This window comes from Trachypithecus francoisi, unplaced genomic scaffold, assembly GCF_009764315.1.
Source record: "Trachypithecus francoisi isolate TF-2019V2 unplaced genomic scaffold, Tfra_2.0 Lachesis_group9, whole genome shotgun sequence".
Lineage (NCBI taxonomy): Eukaryota > Metazoa > Chordata > Mammalia > Primates > Cercopithecidae > Trachypithecus > Trachypithecus francoisi.
The window spans coordinates 15760984-15777085 of record NW_022681474.1 but is presented as its reverse complement, the minus strand read 5'-3'; the positions used below and the strand labels follow the sequence as shown (position 1 = coordinate 15777085).

At 42.0% G+C, this 16102-nt stretch overlaps 1 long non-coding RNA gene across 1 annotated transcript in view; it reads right to left on the bottom strand.

Annotated features, from left to right (window-relative positions):
- Positions 1-7355: 7355 nt before the first annotated feature.
- The window catches only part of LOC117082361, a 29608-nt gene continuing 20861 nt past the window's right edge, over positions 7356-16102 (bottom strand). Inside the window, exon 3 of the long non-coding RNA XR_004436564.1 lies at positions 7356-8915. This is a non-coding gene — a long non-coding RNA (uncharacterized LOC117082361). The remainder of the gene's footprint in view (positions 8916-16102) is intronic.

Genomic DNA, 16102 nt, shown 5'->3' with positions numbered 1-16102 from the left:
TATTGCCTGCAATAGAATATATTCACAACACTTCGTATTTCATTATAATTATCAGCAAAATGACTTTCACTGAATTTTATTTCTTCTCTTAATAAAAAGAGTCTCTGAAGTGAATAATACAAATTTTCCTCTCATTTTTATACATATAACCCATAATATAATAATCAGAAATAAATGACCCCCAAAATAGATGACAAAGGACATTCACTGTAGGGTCAGGATGAGTCTTTTTTAAAAAATTTCTCCAGAGATTTTATAAATTTATTTTATGGGTTAAAACTACTCTGACTTCCACAAATTTTAAGTCAATGTATGAAATGTGATCTAGATTTTTCATTGTTTACAGAGTCTGTTCACACTCGAAGTGCAGTTCAGAGCTCCAGCATATTTAGTCCATTTGTTATGCCCAGACCGTTTATTCCCCGAAGAAGACCACCAGAGTCCAGAGTCAAAGCCAAGCGGCAAGGATCTTTACTGCAAGTTCGAACTTGGTCCCTCCATTCCACAACATACAAGAGGGCCCCGAACAATGCGTGCGCTTGCTTTTTATAACCTAACATAAACAGGACTTGTAAAGTTACAGAGGAACAAGGGAATTCTCTAGGTTACAGCATTACAATTGGTTAACATTTTAAGTTTATACATTTAGCAGTTTTCTATTGGTTCCCGCGCTTTCACAAACGGCTGTGTCCTTATCGGGGACTTTCCAGGTGGTGTCTTTCTAAAGTTGAGATATATGGTAGTCTTTGAGTGGAAAGATATATGGTGGGGAGACATATGGTGGGATGTGTTTATACGGGGCTCAGGAAGTTGAGAGATATATGGCAAGCACTGGTAATTAGAACAGAAAAAGAACAAGACAGGGACTTTCACAATGCTTGTCTATACAACGTCTGGAATCTATAGATAACATAATCGGTTAGGTCCGGGGTCAACTTTTAACTAGGCTCAAGGCACCGCCCGGGCTGTCTGCCTGTGGATTTCATTTGATCTCTTTCACATTCACTACTAAAAAGTCTGTTAAAATCTTCACAAACGCTTTGCATAAATTGTCGTTTGTGAGCTTTCAAAAGCTGTTTAGAGAGAAGAATGCTATAGCAATTAGACGATCTTGTAATGTATGTGTTTATTCAATTTATATCTGTGAAAGGAAGATTTTAAATCATCTGAAAAATATATGCACACATTGCATATGTATATACTTGTCCCTGCCACACACACACAGGAACGAACCCCGTGTTAGCGACATTGATGTGAGATTTATGTTCGTATCTTTAAATGGCCTATCTTGCTGCTATCTCCTTCTCCATTGATGGTCTTGTTGGTGAGTTTCCTCTTCCCTACTTTCCCTCTCCCTGGCTATAATGAGGGAAACAGGCAGGTCCTCACATTATTTCCTGAACAGACTCTGGTCCCTGGAGATGCTGAGTCTTGAACTCTCTGCTGGCTGTGACTGGCGCATGGATTACTGAAGGGCAAGACAGACTCCATGGGACTCGTAAACACACTGATTTTCATCATTTAGTCAAGCACTTTTGAATATCATTTTATAATTATCAACGGATGTGCATACACATCGTTAATAATTCATACGAAGAATTATCTAACTTAAATGTTCCCTTTGTTTGTTTTTCATTCACATAAAATTTTATTCCATCCACAATCCAGGCTCTACAGTTAGGTTGAAGGGATTCAAATAAAGCTGAACCATTGGGGCTCTGGGATCCCACCAGATTCACGCACTGATCTGTTCCTCGAATGCCATCCAGAAAGCCAGGAGTAATACAGCCTCTCTGCATGCTTTGAATATTTAAATATAAATGATGATAGATGATTGATAGGTATATATAGATGGACAGATGATAGAGATAGATAGATATAGACAGACAGACAGATAGATGACAGATAGATGTAGAGATGGAGATATATCTTCCTGAATTACGCCAAAGCCATCCATGAATATCAGCTGTTATCATTGTCATCATCATCACCACCATCACTATAATCTCTGAATTTCAGGAATTCTGAAGGATGAAAATTTAAACTACTATGCCTTAAGTTTGAAGAATGTATCCCAGATTGAATATAGAACCAAACAAGAATATATATAACTTAATAGATTTTTTAGGCCCTCAGTTTCTAGGGAAACCTCCCCTGCATTCAGGAAGACTCCACTAATATGCTGTTCGGCCACACTCACTCCCTGCCACATGGATGGTCTCTACTTAGGAAACCCTCAGAGGGCGGCATCTCGGAAACGGCACCCTAATTGCCACCAACATGATGTCAATGTGAAAACCAAAGACAGGATTCCCCAGTGCTCCTGAACCTGCAAACTTGCCAGCACGCAGAAGTGGCTTTGGTGCCTGAAGCTCACACTGGCCTGAACCTGCAAACTTGCCAGCATGCAGACGTGGCTTTTGTGCCTGAAGCTCACACTGGCCTGAACCTGCAAACTTGCCAGCATGCAGACATGGCTTTGGTGCCTGAAGCTCACACTGGAAAAGGCAAACTATGGCTCCCTTTACATCGCTGTCAAATGGATACCAAAACCGATCAATATGCTCCCAGGCCTCATGGAATCATTGATGATAAGAGTTCTCTACTTGCCATAGTAGGCTTTCTCCATCAAAGAGAAAGAAAAACAGAACGCCAACCCCTGCGGGCAAGGCAGGCCTTTTCCTTATTGAAACTAAAAACTACCACGCAGTTTCATGCCCAGAATTTCATTAATTTTATTGAATGTCCTCAAAAATATTGCATCAAAAGTGTATAGTGAAAACCTGTATCGAATCTCCTTTTTTCCACACATGCGGAATAACGACAGATGCGGACCTAGGTGTTTGATACCTATCCCTCCATCATCAATCATTCACTCATTCAACAAACGTTGGTGGAGTTTTAGGAGATGCCAAGTCCTGATCTCAGCAGGCATCACTCTTGGCCTTAGGAAAATTATAATGAACTAAGCAAAAGCGTTACCTGCTATTGTAAACAGGATATTTAAGCCCGCACTTGGAGCCATGAAAACAAAGGCTGACAGAGTTTAAGTAACTTGTGCAAAGCGTCGCTGTTTATAATCCACACACCTAAAACAGCAACACTCTGACCGGGAAAATTGTCTCTCTCATAGAAACTGAAATGCACTTGTTTCCTGCTGGAACACTGAAACACCTTCGAGGAAACTGAAGGTCTCGTTAAATTTGTTAAGAGAAGATAAATGTCTTTTAAGTGATCGATAAGAAAAAAATTAGCAAATTAAAACATTCTTGGATTTGTGAAAATTATTAAACTATTTTACACACATAGTGTAGCCATGTAGAGTTTGACAACTTTGACTTTTTGTCTAGAAAGTCTGCATTTAGATTAGCAAATAATACAAAGATTAACAGACTAGTAGCATTTCCCAATTTTCATGGTAGGCCTCTTTGATCAATTATGAATTAATCTAAAATATAGCAAAAAATCATAAAAGTAAACAGAAATATTTGTTTGTCATGGGCTTGTCCAAACATTAAACCTCAATGCTAATTAAAGACTTCATGTAATTGAAAAAAATCATGCTATATAAAGCAAAAATATATGTTGACTTTTTTATTCTTAAATAAAATAGTGATATTTTAATAGTGACTTCTTTATTCTTAAATAAAATAGTAATAGTGAATACATACAAGGGTAAGTCACTTCAAAAGTGGAAATAACCATCATAACTCACTGAAGCTAGAGTTTTTAATATATTGTATACCACTGTAGAGGTATCCTGTGTACACAGTGTGTGTACATATGTGTATCCGTGTGTGCACCTGTGTATGCATGTATATGTGAGCACACGTCCGTGCATGTATGTGGGTCTTTGTGTGCACATATGTGCATATGTGTGCATGTGTGCACACATGTGTGCATGCATGTGGGTCTTTTTAAATTATACTTTAAATTCTAAGGTACATGTGCTCAACATGCAGGTTTGTTACATGTGTATACTTGTGCCATGTTGGTGTGCTGCACCCATTAACTAATCATTTACATTAGGTCTATCTCCTTTGTGTGCATGTCTGTGGGTCTTTGTGTGCATGTGTGTGCCTGTGTGTGCATGTGTGGGGGTCCTTGTGTGGATGTCTGTGCACATGTGTGTGTGTGTGTGCATGTATGTGGGTCTTTGCACGTGTGTTCATGTCTGTGTGTGCACACGTGTGCATGTGTGGTGTCCTTGTGTGGATGTGCATGCATGTGTGCCCATGTATGTGTGCATGTATGCACATGTGTATGCATGTGTGGGGATCCTTTTGTGGATGTGTTCCATTCTCAGCTTATCCACATATTTTGCAAATTGTTTTATGCCAGTACCTGTAGACTCTTTGTAGTCTTCTTCATGGCTACATAGTAGTTACTTATTTTAGAAAAGTTTATTTAAAGTAGAGAAATTCAAAAGTGTGAAAATCTTAAGTGTACAATAAGTTGACTTTACAAAGTGAACCTCTGTCGTCAGCTCCCAGGTCATAGTCAGTGCCCCTGGCCCCTTTCTGGGGCTGCTTCTGCTCACTGACCCGAACAGAAAGCAGCCACCCCGTGGCTAACAGCACGGATTGTAGTTGCCTTTCAGCTTTATAGAAATGGGCTTACCCAGCATACGCCCTCTCAAACTGGCTTCTCTTGCTCAGTGTTGTGGCTTTGAGGTTCACGCCTGGGAGTGCATGGCAGGATGTTGTTCATGCTGTCTGCTGCAGTGTGCACTGTGGAAAACATGTGATCCATTTCCTGCTTGACGGACACTTAAATTCCTTCTAATTTTTTTAAAATCTCATGATCATAAGAGAGAGGATCTTTCTTTTCCCAGCGGCGGTTTGGGAAAATCTAAGAAAATGAATTTATTATTTTACTTTTATTTTTTATTTTTGAGACAAAGTTTCACTCTTGTTGCCCAGACTGGAGTGCAATGGTGTGATCTCTGCTTACTGCAGCCTGTGCCTCCTAGGTTCAAGCGATTCTCCTGCCTCAGTCTCCCTAGTAGGTGGAATTATAGGCACGCACCACCAAGGCTGGTTAATTTTTTTTTTTTTTTGTATTTTTAGTAGAGACAGGGTTTCACCATGTTGGCCAGCCTAGTCTCGAACCCCTAACCTCAGGTGATCTGCCTGCCTCCGCCTCCCAAAGTGCTGGGGTTACAAGCGTAAGCCACCATGTCTGGCCAGAATATGAATTAGAACACACCAGGATCAAATGCCCACCCTCACACTACCACCTGTGGCTATGATGAAGGGGTTCCCAAATGATAGTAGCTCCCATTTAAGCCAGATGGCCAAAGCAAAGACTCCCTTCCCTGAAGGAAGAGTAGCTCGCCCTTCAAGAAGAAAGACATGATAGGTTAAAGACCACTCTTAAATGTTCTTTAAACATTTTATTTTACAGTGGACAGCACTGTGCCACAGATATTTAAGGACAACTGCCTGGGTTTATTTTGGTCCTTGGTTGAAAAGCAAAGATTAGATCCCAGAGGTCTCCATGCTCCAGGACAAATCTATGTTTTCTTGAGGAAAATGTTTCTGAGGGTTCTGATTTCCATGTAAGAAATTAAAATGTGTCTGACACTTGGTGATTGTATGTCACCTCAATTGTCATCATCTCCTCACTTTGTAGAGCTGCATTAAAGAGACATATTAAAGGAACAAGTTCTTCACTTATTGACGATAGGACGCTCCTTGACAGTTAATCATCTTAAACTTTCATATTAAATGGAGTCGTTGCCCTATCGTTTCATCTCTTTTATAAAATAATCAGTAAGAAACAGTTCATCAGTTAAATTCTGGATTCCAGTTAGCCAACTCACACTTTTTTGAACATCCGTAGGCCTTTTTTAAATATGAGAGCTCTTTTTTAACCACCAAACGTTTTGTAATCCAACACAGGAACTTCCCCTGATTATTCTTCAGCTAATAAGCCTGCGATTATCTGTTCCTTGTGTGAAGAGCACAGGAATGCAAAAGCTCCTAGTGAAAAATGTGTCCTTTTGAGGAGTTGACTCATGTCGTGATCTTATTTTTGATGAGAGTGTTTTTAAGAAGCTAAAAACACGGCCCTAAATTTAGTACTATCCCTCATGTACATGAACACATCCATCTGGTTAATACGCAGCCCCTGTCTTTGAAATGATAATTATTGGTTTTAAAAAGCAGTTGAAGAGAAATATACAAAAAACGTCTTCATATATGAGATCTAGCTGCAAAACTCAAGAACCTAAATGTCTTAAAGGATGTATATAAAGACATGTTTGCGCAGAATTGCTCGAGGGAAAGCAGGGTGGGAAATGGCTCCTTTTACACCTGAGTGTTCCAGTCCATCTATTTTATTCTGTCTTTTCCGTCCTATGTCAGTTAGGCGCTCTGATCGAATGCTCCCTAATATTCAGCCTTGCACCAAAGCCTGCTTTACAGATAGACCGTGACGTATATCTGCCAATCTAAATCTGTGTATCTATATATCTAAATCCAGATGTAGATAGATATAGATACATATAGATATATAGATATCAATATCCATTATGTATCTACAGATGTATCAATGTATCAATATCTATAGATATCTATATATGTATATCTAGATATGTCTACCTATCTAGGTGTATGCATCTATAGGTGTATCAATGTATCAGTATCTATAGATACCTATATAGATAAATCTAGATATGTAGACATATCTAGATATAGAGATTGATAAATAGATGGATGATCGATCGATCAATACATAGATAGATACGTACACACATACATACACACACAGATACATAGATACCTAGATGCCTAGATGGTGTAAATTTAAGTGTTCATGATAATTCCTTCATACCATTAGCATCTCCTACAATCTTTGGGAAATTAATTGATATCTTCCTTCTCCAATTTCCTCTCCCTGGAAAGCATGAACCCAGCACTCTGCACACCAGGTTGAGGATGGACATCATGAGACCTGTGGCAAAAAGTCCACTATACATATTTAAAATATATCTTGTACTTGTGGTTGATACATAGATGCAGAAAAGGAATACCGGATCAAAAATTCCTAGTATTTTTCCTGGTATTTTTCCAGTGTACTCTGAATAATAAACACATTCTTTATGTTCTTCAATATGTACTTCAGATGCCAACCTCGAAAAAGGGAAAACAGGCCTAAAATGCAGAATACTTAGAACCACTCAGCCTTCGGTATGCATCAAACGATGAACTGGGCATTGTTTCAAAACTACCAATACCTTACCAAGTATTTTGAAAAGAGGGATTGATCTGTAAAAGTTCACTGGTATTGATCATTTTCATTGCAATTGTTTGATAATACCACTCCAAATCCTTTACAGAAGTCATTGTAAGAATGTTGCGTGTCAACTACACGATAAATCATTTTCACAAACCTTGTTTTCCTGTTGATTGGTTTTTCTCTCTCTGAAATATTCCATCAGAACTTTGTGTGCAGCCCCTGGATCCTTTCAGCCTGGGCTGCAGCCATCTGGCTCCTGGAGGAAGCGTCACTGAAGACCCATGATGGCTTTGGGAGCTCCTAGAGGAGCCACTTTGATTCATACTAAAACCCAAAGCCCTTTATTAAACATCCCCATCCCCATATCCTGCTGTGCACCATATAACAATAAATAGTCCAACCCGTCAACGAATGGCTGGCCAGTATTTACCAGAGTATGCTGGAACCCACTCATTTGAGCATTTCTTGTACCTACAGTGAGAAAAGCAAGGACTCATCACCACAATCAGAAACTCACAATTTCATTCTGTTTAGTAGTTTTGTAACCCTATTAGCATTATTTACTTTTCTAAACAATTGTATATCTTTGTTTTAATTTCTAAGTTGTAGTTCTACAGTGTAGCCTGCAGGCTTCAATACGACAAGTAATTAACAATGGCAGGCCTTTTGCGCTAGTATAGATCTGAAAACATCTTCTACCATAAATGACATGAGAAGGGGACGTAGCAATCTAAACGTCCTTGTGGATTCTAAAAGACCCTTCCCTGGTGAGAAATTCCCAGGTTCCTTGTTTTTCATTTTTGTAACTGACACATAAAAATTGTCTGTATTCGATCCATCATGTACAACATGTTTTGAAATTTGTCTGCATTGTGAAATGACTCAAATGAGTTAATTAACATATGTCACCTCATATTCTTATACAGTGAGAACACTTAAAACTACTCTTTTAGCAATGTTCAAACATATATTACACCATTATTCTATTAGGGTTCTCTAGAGGGACAGAACTAATAGGATAGATGTATATACGGAACGGAGCTTATTAAGAAGAGTTGACTCACGGGATCACAAGGTGAAGTCCCACAATAGTCTGTCTGCAAGTTGTCTGCAAGGAAAGGCCAGTGATAGGTCAGTCCAAGTCCCTAAACCTTCCCAGAACTAGGGAAGCCGACAGTGCAGTCGAGAGTCTGTGGCCAAAAACCTGACAGCCCCTGGTAAACACTGATGTAAATTCAAGGGTCCAAAAGCAGAAGAGCTTGAAGTCTAATGTTCTACAGCAGGAAGCATCCAGCGTGGGAGAAAGATGCAGGCTGGAGACTCAGCAAGTCTGCTCATTCCACCTTCTCCTGCCTGCTTTCTTCTGGCCATGCTGGCAGCTGACTAGAAGGTTCCCAGTCAAATTAAAGGCGGATCTGCCTCTCCCAGTCCACTGACGCAAATGTTAATCTCCTTTGGCAGCTCCCTCACAGACACACCCAGGATCAATACTTTGCATCCTTCAATCTAATCAAGTTGACACTTCATAGTAATCATCACAGTTATCCACTAAGTCACCATGTTGTCCGATAGATCTTGAACCTGGAAGACATGGTGTTCTATGCAATAAACCAGGCACAGAAAGACAAATGCTGCACAGTCTCATTTGTATGTGGAGGCTGAGGATGTTGAACCTGTAGAAGGAAAGAAAGGAATGATTGTCACCAGGGACTGGGGCTGTGCGGTGGGGACATGTAGGTCAAGGAATACAAAATGTCAGTAAGATGGGAAGAGTAAGTTCTCAAATCTTTCTATACCTTCATTTTCTGGTCTCTAAAATTCATGGCACAGAATTCTGCCACGTGGCCAGCACATCTCAGGTGTTGGATGTTCGTGGGCACCTCCATTGGCCAGTTCCTCTCTTCCGGTCCATGGCTCTTGTCACACAGCCTCAGGTGACAGCTGGTTCCATAACAGAGATGCAGGTGGGAGGGGGGTGGTAGGCGGGAAGCTGAACTTCTCGCACCGCAGCCTGCCCTGTGGGGCCTCGGGATGGGTGGCCAGGTCTGGGGACTCTGGTGGCATGGCCTCCTCCCTCTGCCCTGAGCCTGGGTGGGCAGGTCCAGGTAACCTCCACATCCTGTCTGCCTCGTCAGCCTCTTCCATCACCTGCGTAACCAAGGCTCTGCTGAGTCCTCGTGGACTGAGGGACACAGAGTTGTTCTCCTCCCTTGTCCTCCTTCCCCATCCGCCCACAGCCCTCTGTCCAGTATTGAGCCATTTAAGCAGCATTTACAGAAGGCACCAGATCCCTGGCCTCACTCAGGCTCGGGTCTCCACTGCCACTGCCTCCCAGGAGCCTCTGACCTCCTGACTCTCCTCCAGCCCTTGCTCCTGACTCCCCTTCTCCCCACCACGTCTTTGACATCCAGTTTCACCCTGTCCATCTCTTTTAGTTCTTTCATTTATTTTTGTCTTATTTATCAAAAGAGTTTCTAGAGGGTACAAATTGCATCTTACATAATTTTTCAAAACTACAACCCACACCTGAGTATAATATCAGTGCTGACCAATATCTAAATATCCAGCAGTTTCTATTCTAATTGCTTTGTATCTTAGTAATAACAACTATAGGGCCACACAGAGAAATGGCAGGGAAAGCATATGAGATCTTCCAGCTGTTAGAGACACTACAGATAATATTATTTAATTTTTTAAAGATGTGTATATAGAAAAATAGAAGTCAAGAAATGCCACTGGATTTATCTGACGCAAAAGCTTAGGGATAGCTTTCCTGCTTTCCAGACCAGGAAGAATTTCAGTAAAAGAGCAATTCACCTAAGAATTTTGTGACAAAGGCAGCCTTTCAAAAGGAATTACATTATTATTTGTTTTTATTTTAAAAATATGTTATCTATTGCTTAGATTACAGAAAAAACAGACTTATAGGGTATTAAAATTAACTTAAAATTATATATTATTTCAAAATACCTGAATATCATACAAGCTTACATGAATTATTCAGAAATAACTAGACAAACGTTGGGATAAGTGATGGTGTGACCTCTCTTCTGTTATTATTTTTAATTATCATCTTTTCAAGACAGAGATTCCACTGTGGGGCACACGCCTGGTTAATATGCTCCCATTCTCTTTGAAATGGTAGTTACTGGGGGAAAGTAACCCTAACCCTAACGCCTAGCTGTGCGTGGCGTCCAGAGCACCCTCTGAGCAAAGGGAACGTCTCCAGTTCCACTGGGACTGATCAACTGGGCTGAAGAGATCCCGTGCTCATTTCCAAGGTGATTCCGCCGTTACAAAGTCCCCAGACCGAAGGGAGATACTGGCATTTTTGAAGTTACAGTGGTCTCAGAAATACTGTTGAGCGTTTGTTCATTTGACATGCAGGCCAGTAAGACTCACTGTGTGCCAAGCACTGCCCTAGGCTCAGGAGAACAGCCCTGGAGGAACAGACGGGTAGAAGTGAGCAGATTCCCTGGGACAGGGGTGGGGCACCATGCCAGGCAGCGGGGCAGGGGCGTGTTACACCCAGGTGTGCGCAGGTGGCCTCCTCCTCATGAAGGAGACCGAAGCAGCTTCAAGCGCATGTCCTCCGCTGGCCAGAATCCTGTGCAGGGAGAAGAACAGCCCCCCTAGAGAAGCAAGGATTCGCCCCAGGGACGCGTTTCCGCTTCAGATCCCAGAGGAAACACAGGTGGGCTCTGGCCCCTCGGGATGCCTCCTCCGGCCCATCACTGGTGCAGCCACAAGAGTCAGTGTACACAGAAACCCACTGAATTGTAAAAAAAAAAAAAAAAAAAAAGAAGAAGAAGAAGGCAGTTCGGCAGTACCAGTTATATGGCTTCAAGTCAACAAACAAGTACACAGACAGCCCCAGCCCCAACCCAGGGCACGGAGAGAGGCTGCAGCCCACACATCCCAGGCACCACCCTCTTCCCTCGGCTCAGTGACCATCCAGACCCTGACAGACATGTACTTATCAGGCGAGTTTCTTCCCTAGGCTAGAAATGAGGCTGGTCCTCCATGTTGCATTTTAGGATAAATGTTGAAAATATTAACTCGACAACGAGGAAAGTGAGAGACAAGAGAAAACTCACCATGAATCGAGTCATTTAATTTCTATTCAGGACACCAAAGACCATGCAGCGGTGTGATGTGTATAAGACATGTTGAAGTGTGGATGGAGGAAACCAGGATTCAGGAGTCGGTGACGTCCAGATATTACCACTCTGGTGGCTATGGGTCTCACTTCTTTATCAGCTGCTGCAATGAAATCTCAGCGGAAACAATTACTGTCCGTGGTCAAAACAGACTTAACAGTTTGCAGATGATAGAATGCCAGCACACCAGGGTGTGATATAAACAATAAAAGGAATTTTCAGAAAACGCAAGGGACACAGAAAATTTTTAAAATATATTTTGGCCGGGCGTGGTGGCTCACGCCTGTAATCCTGGCACTTTGGGAGGCCGAGGCGGGCAGATCACCTGAGTTCGGGAGTTCGAGACCAGTCTGACCAACATGGAGAAACCCTGTCTCTACTAAAAATACAAAATTAGCCTGGCATGGTTAAAATTATAGCGCATGGCTATAATCCCAGCTATTAAGGAGGCTGAGACAGGAGAATCACTTGAACCCGCAAGGCGGAGGTTGCAGTGAGCCGAGATCACACCATTGCACTCTAGCCTGGGCAACAACAGTGAACTCTGTCTCAATACATAAATAAATAAATAAATAAAAATATTTCATTTGTACAGTTTGTAGGTCTACTTTACAGAAACCCTACAAAGGAAAGACCTGGGAAACAGAGCTAATGGAGGATATGAACTCAAACATTTTAAGGCATGGATGCTGAGCAAACTGGACATAGTAAAATCCATCCCACGGTGTCTCAGTTACACAATACGCATAAAGAAGGTAAGACACGTATCGCGTCTCATATAATTGAGTGCAGCAAACAACTTATTCCAGATTGTTCTGGTCACCATCTCCACACAGCTACCAGGGATATGTTAAAAGCATCAGTCTTCCTTCCCTTCTCCTTGTACCGCATCTTACTCAGAATAAAAACAAAAGAACAAGATCCCAATACCCTTTCAACACTTCTGAGTTCCTCAAGACTGAATCATCAGAGTTGAAAGCCAAAACTTCCAGTACAACAGAAAGTGTTCTGGTCTGAACTGAGAGCTGCCTCTCACTTTTGTTCTTTCCAAGTTTTCTCTGCTGTTCTGTCCACATAAACGATCACAGGGCAATGCCCAGACCCCATGGAAGACTGCGTGTTAATGGTAATATGCAGAAAATTACGTGTTTTTTTTTTTTTTTCAGATGGAGTTTCCAGGCTTTTTTTTTTCTTTTAGATGGAGTTTCTTGTTATCTAGCCTGGAGTGCAATGGCGGATCTCAGCTCACCACCACCTCTGTCTCCCAGGTTCAAGCGATTCTCCTGCCTCAGCCTCCCAAGTAGCTGGGATTACAGGCATGTGCCATCACAACAGGCTAATTTTGTATTTTAAGTAGAGATGGGGTTTCTCCATGTTGGTCAGGCTGATCTCAAACTCCTGACCTCATGTGATCTGCCCACCTCAGCCTCCCAAAGTGCTGGGATTAGAGGTGTGAACCTTTTTTTTTTTTTTTTGAGAGGGAGTTTCACTCTGTCGCCCAGGCTGGAGTGCAGTGGTAAGATCTTGGCTCACTGCAACATCCACCTCCCAGGTTCAAGTGATTCTCCTGCCTCAGCCTCCCGAGTAGCTGGGATTATAGGCATGTGCCACCACACCTGGCTAATTTTTGTATTTTAGTAGAGACGGGGTTTCACCATGTTGGTCAGGCTGGTCTTGAACTCCTGAACTCAAATGATCTGCCCGCCTCAGCCTCCCAAAGTGCTGGGATTACAGGTGTGAGCCACCATGGCTGGCCTTTTAAATGCACTTCTGAACATGATTTCTAGTTAGAAAACTTTGATTTCTAATTGCCTTTCTGAAAATCTGGGTAAGTTCAAGTTCTGAAACACAGTTGGCCCCCTCCAGGTTTGGAAAGACCTGCTATTCCAATGCAGCCAAGGCCTGCAGAGGGGACCCCAGCTCACTCCTGCAGAAGTCAGCTCTCACCACACTGGCACCCGGTCCCTCCAGCACCACAGTGTCCCTGCCCCAGGGTCTTTGCACTGCCCCATCCCTCTACTTGACAAAGTCAGTACATTCTGCATTAGATCGCTTCCTTGCCATTTTCCGGGCAACACTGAAATCTGACTTTTCTAGGAAGGCCTCCCAGGACTGTATCATTGAAAACAGCAGGTCCTGCATGCCTGGCCTGCTTACCAACTTGTTTGTTTTCTCTTTCTCTAGAGTACTCACTGTTCCTTCACACAATGTCTATTTTACTAATATTTTGCTTATTTTTGTCTCACAGTAAATAGAAACTCCATGAGAAAAGGAGTTCTATGATGTCTCACCAATGGAAAAATTTAATAAATACCTGAATAAATTTCTGTGTGGAATATCTGTGTGTGTGTATGTTTTCCTTGAATTTCTGGCAAATATTACATATAAGTACCAATTTCAGGTATTCTCAACTGAACTGTAAAAAAAAAAAGTTATTTTATGATTTGGATGAGCTAGCTAATGATGTTTCTTGCTAACTTTTACCTTTAGAGGTGAAAATTTGATTATCACAGGATATTTACTTGCCATAAAATGGAAAGGTGTAAAATTCCTATAGCTTTCATCTTTTGATTTTCTTTGAGGTGTTGTATATTTTAAGCTGTAAAAGGCCTTTCATGTCTAGTAGGATTAAGAACTTTCTTTTGTTTCAGCTTTTTTGAAATATACCTGACAAATAAAAATCTCATATGTTCAAGGTACACTACTTGATGTGTTGCTATATTTTGTGAAACAGTCACCACAATCAAGTTAATTACCATGACTCACATAGTTACCTTGTGTGTGTGTCTGTGTATGTGTGTGTGTGTGTGTGTGTGTGGTGAAAACAATTTCAACAGGTTATTTCTCTGTTGAATCTTTCAAACCCAATCCTTTGGAATTTTATTGACACATAAACAGAAAAATGTTTGCAAAGTTCTTATTAAATATTTTAACTCCCCTCCATTCTTAGCACAATTTGACAAATGTTTGCTGAACACTGTGCTTCGGGGTCGAGATACAGCAGCAGCAAATGTCCTCTGTCTTCAAGGAACTTGCAGTCAAGTGGGGGAGAAAATAAAAATATATGATCACAACTTCTTATAAAAGTCAACAAACGAAAATAAACTTCTTATAAAAAATTGCAAAGGCCATTAAGGTAAAGAATTCTGAGTGTGTGTGGCTGGGGCCGGAGGAAGGCGACATGCCAGGATGAGCAGAAACCTACCTGCACGTGGCTCCTACCCCCGCCTGGAGGTCAGAGGCCGCCCCTCCACGGTGAGCTGTGGCCGCCCCTCCATGGTGAGCTGTGGCCGCCCCTCCATGGTGAGCTGTGGCCGCCCCTCCACGGTGAGCCATAACTAGAGCATCTCTCCAAACCCCACACCTGCATTCCTGCCGAGTTCCTTCTTGCCTAAGCTTTGGTTTTGAGGACCCTCAGGTATTAGATGCCTTCAGAGCGAAACCTGTTTTCTTGACCAAACTCCTGTGGAATTTAAGGAGGTCCCTAAAGCTGCAGGACAGGCAGGGTGCTGGGTGTGGATTGTCTGGTTGCTGGTCGATCGGTCTGATACCCACATGTTTCTCCACCATGGTGTTGTCCACTGGGCTGGTGACATTAGGTTTGGGATCTCCCTGCTCACATCTGCAAGCTGGCTGCCACCAGTCCAGTGTCACCATTTCACAAGCACTGAGGTCTATGGATGGCATTCCCTCCAAAAATGGTGAGTAATTTTCATCTTCCAGATGTCCCTATCCAGCCTCTTATGAAAAGCCAAAGCTCCACTTTTCACCCGTGGTGAAGCCAGAGGTTAAACTGCTGGCTCATGTGAAAGGCCCACATGTTGAGCAAAGGCAGTGCCAGCCCAGGGCCTGCAACCTGTGTGCAGCCTTTCTAAGGTGGTGACACACTATGAATACTTCAGCATGTGTAAATACCTACAGCTCTGCTTAGGATGTGATCTCCTCTATTCACACCAGAGGCAGCCTTCTGTATCCCTTGCCTAGTGATCAGCTGGTTGAAAAGGCGCAGATCACACCGTACTGGCGTGTGCATATGTATGTGTGTATATGTGCAGCTGTTCATGAGTGCACACGTGAGCTGTGTACTGTGTTTGTGTGCATGCATGTGCACCTGTGCACGTATGTGTGTTTATTTGCTCACCATATCTGCTAACTTATGGCTACTTGAAGCCTGGAGGCGACTTTTACTCCTTATGTCTCTACACCAATCCATGTTCCTCAGGGACTGTGTTTCCCATTGTTCAAGTAGTCCATGTTGAAGCCATGGAAATCTCAACTCTGAGAAGGGAGAGGGGGAAACTATAGCAGCAAGAAGATTTATGAAGAAAACATGGAGTTGAGAAAATGTCATGGGGAACTTTGATGAGTAATTCAGAGATAAGATGTATTCAACGGGTGAAATAAATCCCACATTAACTAGTGAAAAATAGCCAAGGTAAGAAAAAATCAGTGAGAACACTGAGTAGTGAAGGATCATTACGGAATTCAGTTCTCTGTGACCTTCTCAATATCCTAATTTTGGTGTCAGACATTAAAAATGATAGGGAAATGAGAAGTATCATGTATTTCTAAGACCATGAGATAATTGTGAGAGAATGCTAATAGTTAGGTCTAAAGGAATACAGTTCCATTTCTTGCAGCCTGTCTTTTCTCTTGTAAACACTTCCAGGTGGTGATTAGCCTGCACCCTGGCTGTGCAG